This window comes from Furipterus horrens, unplaced genomic scaffold (assembly GCF_987537825.1).
Source record: "Furipterus horrens unplaced genomic scaffold, mFurHor1.1.pri manual_scaffold_5, whole genome shotgun sequence".
Classification (NCBI taxonomy): Eukaryota; Metazoa; Chordata; class Mammalia; order Chiroptera; family Furipteridae; genus Furipterus; species Furipterus horrens.
Genome location: NW_028327175.1, coordinates 142,537,849 through 142,555,529, shown reverse-complemented (window position 1 = coordinate 142,555,529; position 17,681 = coordinate 142,537,849). Strand labels below are relative to the sequence as shown.

The window sequence follows — 17,681 nt, the reverse complement described above, 5'->3', positions numbered from 1 at the left end:
TTCCAAGTATGTGAGTATGTCTGTGAGTTTTTTAAGAGGAACTACTTGGCGTTCCAGCAGTTTCTTCTACCAACCCAATTCCCACTGGTTTTTGCATCCAGAAGTTGTGGGGACTTATTTTCCTGGCACTGGTGCCCTGGGCTTTTGGACCTGGTGTGGGGCTGGGACTCTTCGTTCCTGACATTTTCCTTCTGAATTTTTATCCATTACATGTGGGTAAGGGACCAGCCCATTCCACATCTTCACCCCTCATACCAGTCTGGATGGATGTGGTTTCTTTAATTCTGTTGTTGTCAGATTTTCATTCAACTCAATTTCTGATGTTTCTGAATGATGGTTGCTCTATGTTTTAGTTGTAATTTTGATGTGGTTGTGCAAAGAGGCAAGCCACGTCTGCCTATGCCACTTCAGTTTGTCCCTATATATCACTGGAAGTCTTAATTTTACTTACTTATTTTTGTTGACATAGAACTGTGCTTAGAAATAATGCCCCATAAGTTTGCAATCATAGCTTAAATATTTAGTTATATATGAGGTCTGTCCATAAAAAGTCTAGCAATTGTTAATATAACAAGAATGGTTTGCATGATATTGGTGTAACCTGGCAGCCAAGGAGAGTGGACTGGAATGTGTGTGCATGAACAATGACGACATCACTGTACTAGTCAGTGGGGGTGGTAGATGCCATTGAGTGAGCATGTGTACAGTGTGACCATCACATTCAAAATGATTGAGTGAGAGCAATGAATCTGCATCAAATTTTGTGTTAAGCTTGAACATTCCTCCTTGGAAACTAAATATGGGCAACTGGTGATTGGCAGCTTCATTATGACAAGATGCCCACTCATGCATCACATTTTGCGCAGAGTTTTTTGGCGAAACATCAAATCACCCAGGCACCCTGAGACTGCTGACTTTTCTCAAAACTAAAATCACCTTTGAAAGAGAAGAGATTTCAGACTGTTGATGAGATTCAGAAAAATACAATGGGGCTGCTGATGGCGACTGGGAAAACTGTGTGAGGTCCCAAGGTCCCTATTTTAAGGGGCACTGAGGTGTCATTGTCCTATGTACTATGTTGTATCTTATATGCTGTATCTTTTTCAATAAATGTCTCTATTTTTCATATTAATGGATGGATACTTTCTAGACATACTTCATATATGAAAACAAACACTAGTATTTAAACTGCTCCTGTAGCGAAGGAAGTGATTTTCAGAATTCTAGATCATAATATCTTACTAAATTAGATATTCAGGCTTGTTATTATGACATTACAAATAAATATTCACTCACAAGTAAGTTCAAGTGGGTGGTAAAGAATATAACTTGCTATTCATTTGACTAGAGTGCTGCTGTGGAGTACAACTAGGTTAGTAAAAATATTAAATGGTCTTGTACATTTCTGTATTAATTTGCAACATTAGATCACACTTTAAGCAGACACTAGAGATTATAATACCTCCTAGTAATAATACAAATATGGATTAGCTACCTAGGTCTCCTTAGACCCTTAATAAATCACTATATGACTTGCATTAAAAAACCTGGCACAAGACCCACAGAAGACAATCAAGATTTGTGGGATGATGTGAAGTCCAAGTAAATGTTCTTACCAAGGTGCGAAGCTGCACTTTAGCTCTTGTTTAAATCTACTTCATTTTCATAATCTTGCAATGAACCTCAGCACCTCAGTTATGGCAAATGAAAACCAATATAAGAACAATGCAGCAACTACAACCTTGAGAAAATATATGATATCCTTAACTACCAAATTTAGAACACATATTAGAATGAGTATATGTAAAAATTCAGTAATACAGACTCCCCTTTCCCCAAATGATAAAGAAGTTATGAACTTTCATTTAAACACAAAGAATTATACAGGTGTTTCTGTCTGCTTCTTTATTATTTCCTAGTAAGATGACTATACATATAAAAAGTGAATAAACAAAAAAAGACAGAGAAAACTTGAAAAGACACAATAGTAGACAAGGTACAGAAACAAAATTTTAAAAGCTATTTAGTACTTGGATGAAGGATAACTGTCTGGGATTTAGAGATAGCTGAATTTTAAGTTTGCAAAGGAGGTAAACAGTGGGAGACCAGTGAAGATGCAGAATTCTAGGAAGGTTCAGGAACTAGAGGCACAAGATGTCTCAGAAGTAAGCAATTTACGATGGAAAACAAGAATGTAGTTTAAAACTTGGATTCCAGGAATCCCCACATTTCCTCCTCTACCCTTCACGACCATCATGGCAGAAGACTCGGAAGATGCTAAATCAGATAGGTTTGTAAATCTGGGTATGGGTAACTCTCCTAGTGAAACAGATTTTTAAGTGAAAGTCTGCATATTCAATAATGAGACATTTTATCCTCAACTTCTTTCCTCTATTTGGCTTCCAGAAATCTAGCAGCCAGACCTTTAGCCCACCCCCCCACCCCCGCGCCAGCCCTATCCAATCCCACTCTCAGGCAGAACACTAAATGTCAGTTCCTGAGACACTGACCATCTGAAGAGAAAGGCCTACAGATACTAACCTTTAGGAGTAGGTCTCTTACAGTTTCTCAGGTTGTTAACTATACAAGGGACATTGATTAGAGAAGTGAGTAAGGAATGAAACCCAATCCAGGCTCCATTTTCCAAGCCATGTGCTCTGGGAAGGGGCTAACTTTTTCTAATCAGCATGAAGACATCAACTGTCCAACAACTCAAATGTTCCAGAGGACACCTTTTTCTAATTCACACAAAGGTACTATGTGGGTCAACTTTAGACCTATTTGAGAGGTGCCCTCGAAAATGGTCAGAACTTAGCCTGATTTGTCCTTCAGCAAAATGTACTAATGCCTCCCTCTTCCCACACACAGAGCTTTCAACATGCATTTAGTCATGCATTTTTAAAATATGAAAGGACTACCAAGGGTAACCAGTTGCAAAGAACATGAAAAGCAGAAGACCAAACCAAACAAAAAAGCAGCAACTGAGAAGAAAGAAAAAAAAACTTGAAAAAAATTGTTATCCTGAGAAGGATGAAAGAAGATATTGCATCTATAAAATAAGAAAGGATACTATGATAAAAGTAAAATTTTAAAAACTTTAGCAGAAAGTCTGATGGATAACATTGAAAAAAACTTTAAAAAAGTAGAAAAGAAGTCAAAAAAAGTAAACCCGTAGGAAACAGAGGGGGAGCACCAAGGCAGGATCATCAAAAACGTGAATGAGATAACATGATTTCCAGAAATGCATGTTGGTTCACTCTCTAATAAATTTAAAAAATGAGAATTTGCTTTAAAAAAAAGTTTGATGTAAAGACAAAAAATATGTTTGAATTAAATATTATTTATTAACAGTTGAACTGAACAAATATTTTTCAATAAATATCTCTAAGGTCATTGGTCCCAATACTTGACCCAGTGTGTAAGAAATATTTTTCAGAGTAGAGGAATCAATGCATTACAATTGGAGAGAGCCAGAGAATGGAGGGATAGAAAGGTACAGCAGAAGGCAGGCTTCCTTTATTAACGACCTTGCAGGTTAATAGGCATTGCTAGAGCAACAAAGAGAAACAGGACTGTAGAATGGCATGTTTAGGTACTGAAAAGAAAGGTAAGAATAAGGGAATGGTTTCTAAACTCATCTTTTGGATAATTGTCTATTTTAATTTCTTCTCTGCTACAAATTAGATTTATCAGAATATTTGAAAAACTCACATTAGGTTAGATATACTACAATTCCACTTAGTCCTGATAAGAGCTTTATAGAGAGAGCAGGGACATTCGAGTTATGAAGGCAATTTTTTTTCCTAGTTATATGTTAGCAATGCAGGTGGTCACCACCTCAAGTCACTTCATAGATCTCAGTGCCACTAAATCATAGCTGCATACTTTCTACCATTCTTAAATTTCTGCCACCTTTATTCATTCACTGATTTCCATATAATAGCACATGCTAAGTCAAGTCAGGGCACTATCTTCTGTCAAAAATTCCCATTAAAAGGCCCATTCCAAAGACCTAGTAATAGTTCTTACAGCACTCCAATGATGTGTGTAGTATTCTCATGACTATATATCAAGTAAAATGACATAACTACTTTTTGCTCATGTGTAGAATTTATTTGTTCTGAGATTGAATGGCTTTAAAGTGAATAAGGAGAGGGTGAATAAGAAAATGTTAGATCAGCTATTCAGTGGTAGAAGCAAAATCATTATCATCTCCCAAAAGAGTACTGAGTAACCTTACAATAAGATGAGGCAAATCAAAAGTAAACAGAATTGTTTGCTTCCCCTAGGGAAGTATCTGCTTAAGGCATACTTAAATGAGACCTTTAAAAAGATGTATAATCCACAGACACAGACAACAATGTGGTGATGGCCAGAGAAAGGGGGGGTGGTGGTGTGAGGGGAGGGGAGGTTGGCACGGGGGAGAAAATGAGGACATCTGTAATAGCGTAAACAATAAGAATAAAGTAAAAATAAAGAGATTAAAATTAAGGCAAAAAATTAAGTCAGGTCTTTACACCACAAAAATTAAATAAATAAATAATTTAAAAATAAAAAGAATTAGGTTACAAAGACCCTTATAAATTTTGGAAGAAGAGAATTTGTCATCAATTAAACTTTTAAATTCACATTTACAACAGCCTTTACATTTATGTTAAATGTGTAATCTAATTTGTACCTTTACATTTTATGTACATGTTATAATAAACAAATAATCATTATGCATGCTATACTGACATTTTACAAGACTTGGAATATGTTTTCATTTAAGTCATCATAAAAGGCTTCAGTTATTCCATCTTTTATGTCACATTATTGTTTTTATCTGAAGTTGAGTCTTTGATTAGGAATGCAACTCATTATTGTCTGTGCTGTTCCAATGGGAAAAATAATCAATTCATTTTTCTGGTATAGTTTCTAATGGTGACATGCAGTAAAAGGCAAGGATTGGTTCTGCTGAGGAACAAAGGAACAATAAAATTTAAATTTTTACTATGTACAAGACATTATCAAAAATTCATGAAAGGGTACAAGAAACAAACAAACAAAAAACTAAGAACTTGCAAGAAATTTAAAACCTGGCAGGACAGATATATACTCAAACACTTAGACCATAGTAAATGCTATAGAAAACCTAAGAAGAAAATGTCAAGTAATCACAAAGGGTTTTGCAGTTTGTTTCATGATTACAATATCAATTTTAATCTATTTCATAATAATTGTAGATATTGAAAAATCTGCACAACTGCATAAAGTCAGTGCACATAGAGATGGGGTAAAAAACCATTAAAATCAAATGCAAAGTCACTTATAAATGAGGATCTGGCAAAGAGAAACCAGGTAATTAAAGACATAATAAGTGACTGACGTGGTGCTTTTAAAATCAAATCAAATTAAAAGATGATCTACATAAAACTGAGCTTCTGGAATATTAAAAAAATTATGTTGGTGCTGCGAAAGTCAAAATCAATGTGACTGAATTATTCTATCTTACAACTGTCAGAAAATAATGCTAAAATCTCATTAAATACTTTAATCGTTCTTTGTACATTCCAGGAATTAGTACATAATCTGAATTACAACCTAACTTTTATAAATTATAAGGAAAATAAGCTTATGTTTATAATTTTTTATTTCATTTTCAAGTTAATTACCAAATCAGTCATTTTATTCTTATTTACCATGAAATTTTGGTCCTTGTTTAACTTGGATTCCCCTTGACTGGCCTTTTCCCTAGTACTGGTCATCCTTGATTAGAAAGGACCACCAAGTATTACTTTTGGCTGAGGATATAAGGAAGTGATACAGGAAAGTAGCCTTGAAGGATGAACTGGGTCTTAACAGAAGTGAGGAAATGTTAGGAAATGTCAGAAAAAGATACAGAAAGTGAAATGTGTAGACATGTCAAAAGGAAAAGAAATAGATTAACTTGATCTGAAAGGTGAGTAGAAATCAGATAAAATGGGACTTTGAAGACCTAATCTTAGTTGGTAGGCACTGGGAACCCCTCAGAGTTTATATGCACAGAATAATGAAATGATCTTGGGTACCAATAAGATTATTTAGGTTTCAGATATAAGGATGGATTAAAGTAGGATCTGACTAGTGACAGGAAAATTCCATAAGGGTCTTTGTTATAGTGCAGGCAAGAGGTAAGCGCTGCATGGAGTCACGACAGAATGGCAAGCCAATGGGACGGCACTGTGCTGGGCATAAATGGAGGAACATGTTTGGTGAGAAAAGTAGATGCTGAGATTAGCTTTGCACAAGTTGAATTCTGCGAGCAGCCTGAGACCCAGGTCTCAATCTTGGAAGAGAAATCAGGGTTTAAAATAAAGATTTGTGGTCTTATGCACAGAAACTCTTGGAGTAAATAAAATGTTAAGGGAGAGAGCACAGAAAAAGAAGATGGCTCAAGACAAAGCTTTAAGTACTGCCTGTATTTTAGGAGTAAGGAAGAGGACTGATTAACAAAGAAGAGAGAAAAATGGGATCACAGAAGAACACGCGGAGTTCAGATCTAGAATAGCCCAGAGCTAAAGTTTCCTAGAGGAGGCCCTGAAATAAGGAGGGTGAAACGGAGAAAAATTCTAAATGCAATGAAGAGGAGGTCATTGGGGATTGCCTTTAAGAGAGTGGTTTTATCAGAGGATTAACAAAAGAGTTTTAAATTTGTTTCATGGACCTATTCACACATTTACCTCCTTAACCTGGAGAGGTGCAGCATTATATAATAGCGAAGTCGGGATGAGGCATCATGAAGCACAGGTTCTAGCCCTGGCTCCCTTGAGTAGCCATGGGGCCCAGAGCTGGTCCTGTAACTGCTCTAGACATTAACGTCCTCACTTGTGAAACAAGAGATGGCAGAAACTTGGGAGAGGGCCTTACACCCAGCTGGCATTTCATACTAACTACAATTACAAGAAATAATAAAAAATAACATTCCTTCTCCAATGAACAAGATTTTGAGAGGTTATTAAAAGCGTTGGCTTTAGAGTCAGACACAACTGAGATTGATACAATCTTGGGTGCCTAATAAGTCTATGGTACTAAACAAGTGATTTAACCCCTAAACTGGGGTTTCCGCTTCTGTCAACTGAGGTCAATACCAGTACCTCCCTTATGGGCTGTAGTTAAGAATTACATGAGGCATGGAAACGTATTAGCATAGTTCCTGGAACATAAAAAAGGCTCAAAAATATTTGTTGGCTGAAAGAATATTGGCTAGCATTCTTAGAGAGAAGCAAAAACAGTATAGAATCATGCAAGAGAGGAGCTTAGGCCTTAAAAGAAATACAAAGTGTGAGGGAGAATGCAAGGGTTTACAGGGACAGTAAGAAAAAGTTAAAAATCAGCTGTCAGCTCTGTCACTTAATGGTAGTATGACTTAAGCAAGTGAACTAATTCTAAATCTTGGGTACAGGAAAAATTTGAAGCAAAAATGCCAGACTCTTTACATAAATTAAATCTAATAGTTGGGTCCATGAATTGTTGGAATACTGTTCTTGATTCTTTTTCAATACATCTGTAATATTTTATTATTAAAAATTATTGGTCAATTGGAATATATTTGCATAACATGGGGATTATGTGAGAGTTAAGAAGCAGTTAAATCATAGTAGTGTTTTTTTTTAACATGGTTAGTGCTCAATAAATGGTTGCTGTTATTATTTATTAATATAAATATCATATTATTTCTTCTCTATTCTAGGAGAAGTAAAGGCAGAGAGGGAACAGTAAATAGATATACAGGGTGAGAGGAAGGCAGTGAAAAGAGCAGAAATGAAACTAGCTTGACCAAAACCAAGAGGGTAGCCTGGGTAACCAAAATGTTAAAGTCTATGATTTAGAAAAAAAATCATATCAACTCAGTATGGTAACTCTGATCGATTCAGGCTGATCAGAAATTTTCATCTAAGTTTTTCATCAATAAAATAAAAAAATTGAAATGTTGGTGATCTATGTACATATCCAAGAGGAATGTATACAAATTGCTCACCAAGAGAAATGTACAAGAATGTTCATAAGAACACTATCCGTAATAGCATCAACTGAAAAACTACCCAAATGCCCATCAACAGTGAAATGAATAAAGTGTGCTATAGCTACATAATGTGATACTATAAAGCAATAAGAAAAAGACAATTTTAACTACACGTCAATAAGATAATTCCACAAATAACACTTAGTGAAAGAAGTTAAGCACTTAAGAGCTCATACTGTGTGATTCAATTTAAATGAAGCACAGAAACAAACAGAAATTTTTAAAAAAAAAATCTATGCTGTTGGAAGTCAGGGTAGTAACTATTGGAGGTTGGGAGATTTAGTGACTGGAAGGGAGTGCAAGGGGGCTTCTCAGGTGCTAGTGTGTCCTATTTGTTGGAAGGGGTGCTGGTTACATGGGTGCATGTTCAATTTGTAAAAATTCATTAAGATGTGTACTTAATCTGTGCACACTTCCTATACCTATATTTCAATAAAAAGTAAAAAACAAAAACAGGAAAAAAGATGGTGTTGATCATGACAATTTTATAAGGGTGAAATCTTTCCAAATGTAAGGTCCTCAGGGGAACTTGGAGAAGAAAAAGATAATGATGCACTTGTTGAGTCACTTGAGAGTTTCAGCAGTGGAAAATATAATTGATATTCAGAAACTGTTACTGTAGCAGAACTGTGAGGAAATAAAGAATTTATAAGTGAATTTGAAACAAGTTTCAGATGCAGAGAGCCAGATGGGGCCTTTATTTACTTACATGTGATTTTGACTGGAAAAGAAACTATCCTTGGAGATTAACCTATGACTCTCAAAAGTAATGAAAGTGTCTGGCATGTACACGGGGTAAGATTGACTCTGGGCCCAGAAATTTGCTGGTTTTGAAATGAATGTGCTAAGAAAGAACTTTATTTAAAAGAGTTGACTAGAAACAGCTGCACTTTGTCATCAGAATAAAAAATCCACAAGTATTCTAAGACTTCAAAAAATATAACAAACAATGTGACCTCATTAACCCTTAGAAAAGACATTTCTGCTACGGTTATATTCAATCATGATTTATTTCTCCTCAGAATCTCTTGCAATGTCTGTCTTTAGAGATGCTTCCAGAAAAGAGTACAAGAAGCAGAACTTCAAAGACATAATAAAATTCTTGTTCATTCCTAGTGAAAACAGCAGTGGTGAAATCTCATTTTTTTTTCTTTTCTTAATAAGTTTGAGCATTTTCAGTTGCAGTTTATTCTTAAGAAGGCTTAACTATGGCTTGGGGCTTTTCTTTTTTAAAGCAAAATGATAGGAAAATGGAGGAAGATATAGGGGATGGTCTTAGCCATTAACCTGTATTTCCTTTTTTCCAGTTTTCTACATGAAGAAACCTACTTAAAAATATGTATGTGAATGCTGACTTAGGTTACTGAGGGAAGTTATTATATTCCCTTGCTGAAAAATGTTTAAGGAAAAGCTTAACTGGCCATTTTTAATTATTTGGAATTATTTCTCCCCCAAAGCAGTGGCCAAATAGAGTATCTCCCAGATTCATGGCTTCATTTTGTTCTCTGCTTCCATAAACAATATTGAGAGTCTCTCTTTCATGGGGTGAAACATTCTGTGCCCACCAGAAAAATGTAAGCTCTAAATTACCATAGTCTAATTTTGAGACACTTAGAAATTGTTTCTACAAAACTGAGGTAAACAGTTGATATATTAACCAGCTAATTCAGGCAAAAATACCTCCAATTTTTGAGAGAGAGGAGAAAGGACTTTTCGATGAGTTGTTTTCTCATTTTCTATGTAACTGGGCAGATCTACGTTGTACTTTGTGTAGATATTAACTCAATGCCTTCTTATTGAATAATAGCACTACCTTAGAGTGAAAAGATTTTCCAGTTTACAAAATACTCACATAGTACTCACATATATTACACATTGAAAATACTAAGAATTTGGGAGGTGGGATTATATCAATTAAGATAACAAAGAAAATTTCAGAAAATCATAAGCATAAGTTCTGAGCTTAAAGGGTAGAGACCATGAATCCAAATTCATCATACTTCTATGTAAAGAGAAAAACCCAGAAATTTGGAATGAGAGCTTTCCCATAGAACACAGAGTCGCTATGTAGACTCCTAGTTTTGTCTTTTCTCTCTGGAGCCCTACAGTCACTAGAGTGTAAGCTCATAATAGCAAGGATGCTGTTTTCTATCACAATATCTCCAGCACCCAGTACAGCATGTGGAACCACAATAGTTTCTTAGTACGTAAGTGTTGAATAAATTCATCTCTGTAAATATCTAACTTACTTTGTAACATAGACATATCAACATTTTCTTAAATCTCAGATCCATAACTCTGAAGTCAATGTAATATATTCCAAAGTTAAATAATTCAAAAGAAAGATTTACCAAAGTAAAGTTGTATCAATTTTAAATACCCATCAAGCTGTTGTAATATAACAAATGTTGTTCATGATTCAGTTCTTCAGTATTCACATTCATTTATTCCATCGATGTATTTTTAGCCATCATCTATGAAAAAATACTGTTATCACTTTAATAATGTAATTTACAAAGTAACAAAAATGAGTTAAATTAGATTTCACCTCCACCAGAAATGTCAAGGTAAGTTCAAATATAAAACTTATATAGCGATAAAAAGTATTTCAAGTAATTATCTGTTTTTCAAAATATAATACCCTTTTTTGCCCTATTTTGTGAAGACTTACTTTACTAACAACACACTTTTACTACTGTAAGATGTAGTTTTTTAAGATGCCCATGGACCAACTATGCTAGTTTATACAACATAAATCCTGAAAAACTGTAGGATCCCATATTCTCCCAAAAGTCAAAGACAAGCAGTTCACAAGCTACTGTGAGGCTGCTAGAACAGTAGTTGTTTTCTGGTTCAAGGAAATGAAAAAGTTCTAAAACAAGGCATCTACTGTAACCTATTAGATGTGTGACTATAAAGTATTATGTTTTTTCAACAAATATGTAAGAATTAATATATCCAGACAATTGTGTTGTTTTAAAAGTGATGCTGTTATACCAAAATTGTTACTATTATTATTAATATTTTGAACAATTACCTTCTGGAATTGCTTTTAGAGAATGCTCTCATTCTTTCAAATATCTACAAGGATAGCAAAACCTTTCCTTTGAAAGTAAAAAATAGTTTTAGAAGAGTCAAAAATTGTTTAGGCAATGGCCAGAGAAGTAGGTGTGCATCTAAAAAAATGTGTGCCTATGACAGCAATTTGAAGACTTTTTCTAGGGTGGCTCTAAAGTCCCAAATCCACTTTTGGGTAGTTTCAAAAAGATACTTTGTTCTGGTTTTATTTAAAAGTGTTGCCTAAAACTTTATTTAAAGGAATTTTTCAAAAAAGTTTGAGACTTGTGGGATAAGTACAAATTTCCAGAGGAACTCTCTCAAGGACAACATACATTTTAAGTAAATTATATATAAGTAATTTAAAAACCAAATCTTGGAGACTTTAACTGACTCTCCCCCATGCCCAGTACTGGTAAAAGCGGGCCTTGGTGTGCAGCTTGTTTCTTTCTGCACACACCCAGGCCCAGCAGAGGGAGCCATAAGCTGTAGATCACAAATAGCTCCAACAGGTTGCCCAGGCCAGTCACAGGCAGTGCCTGACATAGGACTACACTAGAGTCTTTGTGGATCTACCTAACATGTAGAAACAAACACAAAAGAGCAGCCAAAATGGAAAGACAAAGAAACAGGCTCCAAATGAAAACACAAGATAACTCTCCAGAAGAATAACTAAATAAAATGGAGGCAAGCAATTAATCAGAAATAGAGTTTAGAATAATAATTATAAGGATACTCAACAGCATGAAAAAAGACATAAAAACCATAAAAAAGGCCTAGTCAGGAATAAAGAATACAATATCTGAAATAAATAATACACTGGAAGGAATAAACAGGTTAGATGAAGGAAAGGATCTAATCAGAGTTGGAAGACAAGGTAGAAAAAAACACCCAAACACAGCAGCAAAAAGAAAAATTTATTTTTTAAATGAGAAGAGTTTAAAAACAAAATCTTATTACTTTATAGGCATACCACATACAGTTTTTTCATGTGTTAAAGTGTATGGTAATTTTCTAGAAGCAGGATAATTTGCTACTCTTAATCAGAAACAGTTTTGGAAACTCCAGGTTGCTCTCTCACCATGATCAGGAATCACATTCTGATATAGTGTGGTCACTCATGATAGGCCTTTTCTTAAAGCATTTCTTAACCTGCTTGAAATTAAAATTCTAGAATATGGTTTCAATTAAAAAAATGCCAACTTCTACCAGTTGTTTTCCATGATAAGGCTGTTAACTCTGAAAACTGTATGAGCATTTCTATTATATAGAGAGAAAATATTTACCTGTGAGCAATTTTCAAAATGGAATATAAATCAATATGTAAACTGAATTCTCTAACTACAAGTTTTCTAAATTGCAATGAAAAATTTAATACTTTTAAAAAAATATGAGCCTACTTTGATAACAACTGAAAAGAACAACATGTCTGTGTACATGTCTTAACTCTTTTTCATCATGATGCAATTCTTGTGCTTCATGTTGACTTTGACGGATTCTGGCTTTTCTCAATGAAAACAGATCCTTGGCCATGATCTGAAATTTAATGCTGAAACAGGATAAAACATATCCTGGAATTCCCACATATGCTTTTTTATTAACGTGTAGTATATCATGCAAATGACCCACTGTGTCTGACACATTTAACCCCTTTGGACTTCAACAAGTAGCAACAAAATAAGAAGCACACAAACCCTTCTAGAATGTTCCAAGAATTAGTCTTTTTTAAATACTTATTCAAATATTTATTGAGCAGCTAGGGAGATACAAAAAATGTTTAGAACATGGTCAAAAAGGTAAGGCAAATAAACAAGTAGAAAGAAAAGTTCACTGAACTACAGAAGTTAAAAGAAAAGTACTTTTGGAGATTAAAAGGGAGATTGTTTCCCACCTGGAAGAGGGCATGGGTGAGTGGTAAGTCAGGAAAAGGGATTGAGATTAAAATAGAAAACTTCAGTTTGGATTGCTGATGATATTCAGTATGGACTATATTTGTCTCTCCTTTTCCCCTTTCCCCATCTTTGGGCTTAATTTGCCACTAGTGCTAGGATTGTCCAATGCTTTTTTTCTATGCTTGCTTGTATTTTTGCTTTAATGTGTTCTATAAAACAAGGTCCTTTCTATGTGTTAGGAGTTTTCCCCATTTTTTAAATTTGTTTGCTTTGTTTTTTTGAAGATTCTTGATCTTTTGATCTTGGTGTTGATGGTTTTGAGTCATTTCAAATCTGATTTGATTTTTGTGCATTTTTGGCTGGAGTATCTCATACAGATTTCTTTAGTGGAGTTTTTTTCTTCAAGCTTCTTCATCCTGAAAATCATCATCATCTTTATCAGCAGCAAACTTTACATTTTTCTGTGGAAACTTGTTACCAATTCCAGGGGCAGAAAACTTTCCAGATATACTTAGGACTTGCACATCTTCCTCCTCATCATCTTCTGACTGTGTATCTTCCTCCACAGCTAATAAGTGCTGTCCACTAATACGTAGAGGCCTTGAACCACCCTTCAACCATAAGACCACAGGTGGTGTTACTTCAAAGCCAACAAGAGAAACTGTTGGCTGTAAAGACATTTTCAAAGTTGCCAGTTTTCCTTTAATTGGAGAGCCTTCACAATTCATTGCCTCTGAGTCAGCAAGGTGCAATCATCCTTTGTACCAGCCCCTAAACTGACCATTCATAAAGATAATTGGTGCTCATTTTCATCATTATCCATCTTAAAGTGATAATATTTGTCAGCTTTTAGTTCACAACTAAAAAGATAGTTTTGGGGCCTCGAGGGCACATGTCCACTGACTCTTTCATGGGGTGGAACGCACTTAGGTGGGAAAGAAAGCAGACAGAGATAAACGACTTCTGTTCTGCAGAACAGACACACAAGATGGAATCGCACTGGGGAAGAATTAGTCTGGAGAACACATGGTATTATCGTGCACAAGAAATCAGGAAATCAGGGCAGCAAGATTATGTTTGTAAAAGAAAATCATTCTAACCTTTTTTAGCTTGAGAAAACAACTGACCTAACAATGGCTCCTTCTTTAGCGGTACAATTTATATCTCTATATTCTAGACAAATCTGATCTGGGTTAAATTGACCTGAGGCAAAGGGCAATATCTTTGTTGCCCTGCTCTGAGTAAATGTATAGTACTAACAAGGACTTCCTGCCTGTGAGGTTTATTTGACGATTCTTCATGGGGGAGGAAGTCTCAGTGACTGGCATGTCTATTTGGTGAGGTTAGGTACAGGTAATGGGGGGCTGGAAGGGATGGTAGTATTAAATGCAACCCTTCACAGCCTACTCCAAGGATGTGATGAGGCATTACTGAGGATAGGGAGCTAAAGAGGGCAGAGACACCTTTACATTTTTCTTAGGGGACAATTCATGTGACTGTCAGAGTCTCTTTCCACAAAGTTTCTTCTTAATTACAAGCCTTGATTAAAGATGGATCCCTGTGATATAAAAATTCAAGGTTATAATGAATGGAGAATAAGCTCATCAGATTCACATTGGTCCGCTTAATAGTCCCCCTCTCTAAGTCCTTAAATCTAGTGTCATGGAATCAGCTCTGAGAATGTAAGTGTGGGGCTGAGCTCAAATAGGATTATTCTGTGCTGTTGACACAGGAGCTTTGGTGAGAAGAGAAGGAAGCCCAAGAAACCACTCATGTGACTGGGAAGGAAGAGCACAGATCGTCCTTTCTGGTTCCATTTTGGACTCGTTAAGATGTGTCCTTAGAAAAAAATTGTTTTTATTTGCTTTTGTTTCTTCATCTGAAAAGACAATATGTACATCTTCCAGAAAGTGTGACATTCACAATTCCAGGGCAAACATGTTTCTATCAATGTGAAACCTTACGTGGTGTTATACCAGTGACTTCACAGTGAGGCCTGCACACAGGGTAGAAAAGGTTAAATGATTAATTTGCCAAATTCAATTGCTAGGAAGAGATGGGACAATTCCAAGCAGTATAAATCAGCTATGCATTTAGAAACTATTATCAGGAGCACTAGACAGCACTGCTGATGTTCTGCAAACCACAAGTGATGTCAAAGCTGTGAGGCTGCAGTGCTGCCAGAGCTCAACACAATAATAAGATGCTAAAATTACTGCTGAAGATGCATATTTGATTACAAAGGGACCCAAGAGCAGTAAAGCCCTTGGAAAGCTTCCCTCTGAGTTTTACAAGAAAGAAGATAAGCAGCACTCCAACTGTAATCACAAAATATAATAAAAATGTTCTGGGCTCTCACAGGACTTGTGAGTCTATCTTCCCTGAGTGATGTAAAACCATGGCGTTCCTAATACACAACAATGAGGAAAAAGTTACCACCAAATTGGGGTAATGTCTACATGGAGACACAGACAATCCCATAAAGAATCCTTTTAAATTGTGCTCTTAAAAGAGGTGAACTTAATTAAATCAATTTCAACCTGTACATTCCCATCTCTCTAACCTTTCCCTTTGTCCTCATGCCTCAGTTACACAATCCATTTGCTCAATATTTCCAGTCTAATTCCTCATGATATGTGATGACTTGCCAGCCTTCCCCCAGCCTTCACCATCCCTCCGTCCTCTATCCCATCCTCCATTCTCATCACCAGCTCCTAGTATTTCCACCCTCAGTGATGTCTACAGTCTCTTTCCTCTCCCTTGTGAAGTGGGAAGTTCACACAATGATAACTGTGAGAAAAACTATAAAACATATATGTGAATTCATTTCAATATTAAAGAATAAACCTTCTAAAATTGGTTATCTAGGAGTCCCCAGTCTCTGAAACTTCTTAAATGCCACTTCATGATTTCTTGTTATATATTTTAAAATTTAGATGGACCAATGGGTTATCTACTGGTTGTCTAGTACAATCCAAATTATCTTTTTAAGAAATTATATCTGGTTAAGAAAGACACATAGCAGATGTCTCTGGAAAAGCAAACCTAAAATACACAAAGACACTTACTTAACATAAACAATTGGTCATAATGTACTAAATACACACAAAAATTCTTTATATACCTTACGAAATATTTGAATAGATTAGTGACAACAGAAGCCATCTTTGACCACTGTGTTCCAGACAGCTAGCTTACGTGAGAACCAGCTTCTAATTGGTCACAAGATCTTAGTGACCAACTGATTACATGAAATCTGATAACCGAAGGGAATTTGAACCCCCAAATAAAATACATATTATTTGCTTTATTTGAGACACCATAGAGTTTTGCATCTCACTGGATAAAGTTATGGGATATTTACTGATTATATGATTATGAAGACATTATATTTAAAATGTTTATTTTCTAAGTCTGAAAAATTGAAGGCACAACAGTACAGTGTGGTCTGTAGCCAGACAGCCTGGGTAGGAATCCTTACTCAGGCTCAGTTACTTATAAGCTCTGTGATATTGAGCTTAAAGGAAAACTCTGATTCCAAAAAACCTCCGCTGCCTTGCGGCATACCTCTTCAGGGGAAAGGCTAAGGGAGTAAACCCCGACAGAAAATCCGGAGCCGGAGTCCCTAAGGCGGTTTGACGTTGTAGTCAACACCGGCAACTCCTGCGGCGCACCTGAAGCCAAGCTGTATTGACTCCGTCTTTCCCTTGGATCCTTCAGCTGCGAAGAGAGGGGGGGTCTGCTGCATGGGCAACAGCAGACCCTCCATATCACCCTGCCCAGGCTCTGTAGCTTCAGCTCCACTGGAGAGGACACTCCAGCGTCATCGCAAGATGTCGATTCAACATGGGAGGAGACAGATACCGTGTCACTCCCGAGTCGGACTGCACAACCATTCTCGGCGGTGCAGATGGACTCTTAAGAAGCTACACCATCGTCTCTCGAGACGGACGGCTGCCGACGACCGACGACGACGATATTGAGCAAGCTACTTAACTTTTCTGTACTTCAGTTCCATCATGTAAATGGGGACAATAATGTTACGAGTGGTGCTAGAATTAATTTAGTTAATATATTTAAAACACTTTTTTATATGTTTATGTTTTAAATAAATATTTTATATCTATCTGGTCCACTGTGTTATTTATGTGTTAGCTAGTCTTATTGTTTCTCCTTTCTTTCTCTTTTTCATTCAGAAAGACAGGGTATCTCTATACCCTGTTTGCCTCATTAAAAGTACCCAATGGAATATGGAAGGACAAATATCTGCATGTCTTCATCCCATTTGACTTGTTTGTGGCAGAGATAAATGTACTCTGGTGCACCATCCCTCATGTCTTTATACCTCCAATTTCTATCAGTTTGAAGGACTGCAATTTGTCAGTCTTCCCTGTTGCTTAACCCTGATCTTCAGCCCTTTTTCCAATTTATTCCTACTACCCTCATAATAGACTCCATAAAATATTGGTCAAATTTGGATAGGAAAAAACCTTGTGAGTTATGTCTAATCATTTGGCCACCAAACTAAAAGTTTGACTTACAAGAATCTTTTCCAGGGTTCTTATGCATTCTGGCAATCCAAAAATGACTTAAAATACGCAGTGTAGCATATAGGCAAGCAATTCTGACAAGATTGGTGGCTCTGCATTGCTAGATTTTGAAATAATATGCAACCATGGGACTCTGGA

At 36.0% G+C, this 17,681-nt stretch overlaps 1 protein-coding gene and 1 pseudogene across 2 annotated transcripts in view; both read right to left on the bottom strand.

The window, feature by feature from the left end:
• Window positions 1–17,681, bottom strand: part of RNLS (renalase, FAD dependent amine oxidase) — a 275,262-nt gene that overhangs the window by 224,704 nt on the left and 32,877 nt on the right. The gene's annotated exons all lie outside the window — the stretch shown is intronic.
• LOC150010050 (nucleophosmin-like) lies at window positions 12,897–13,905 on the bottom strand (annotated as a pseudogene).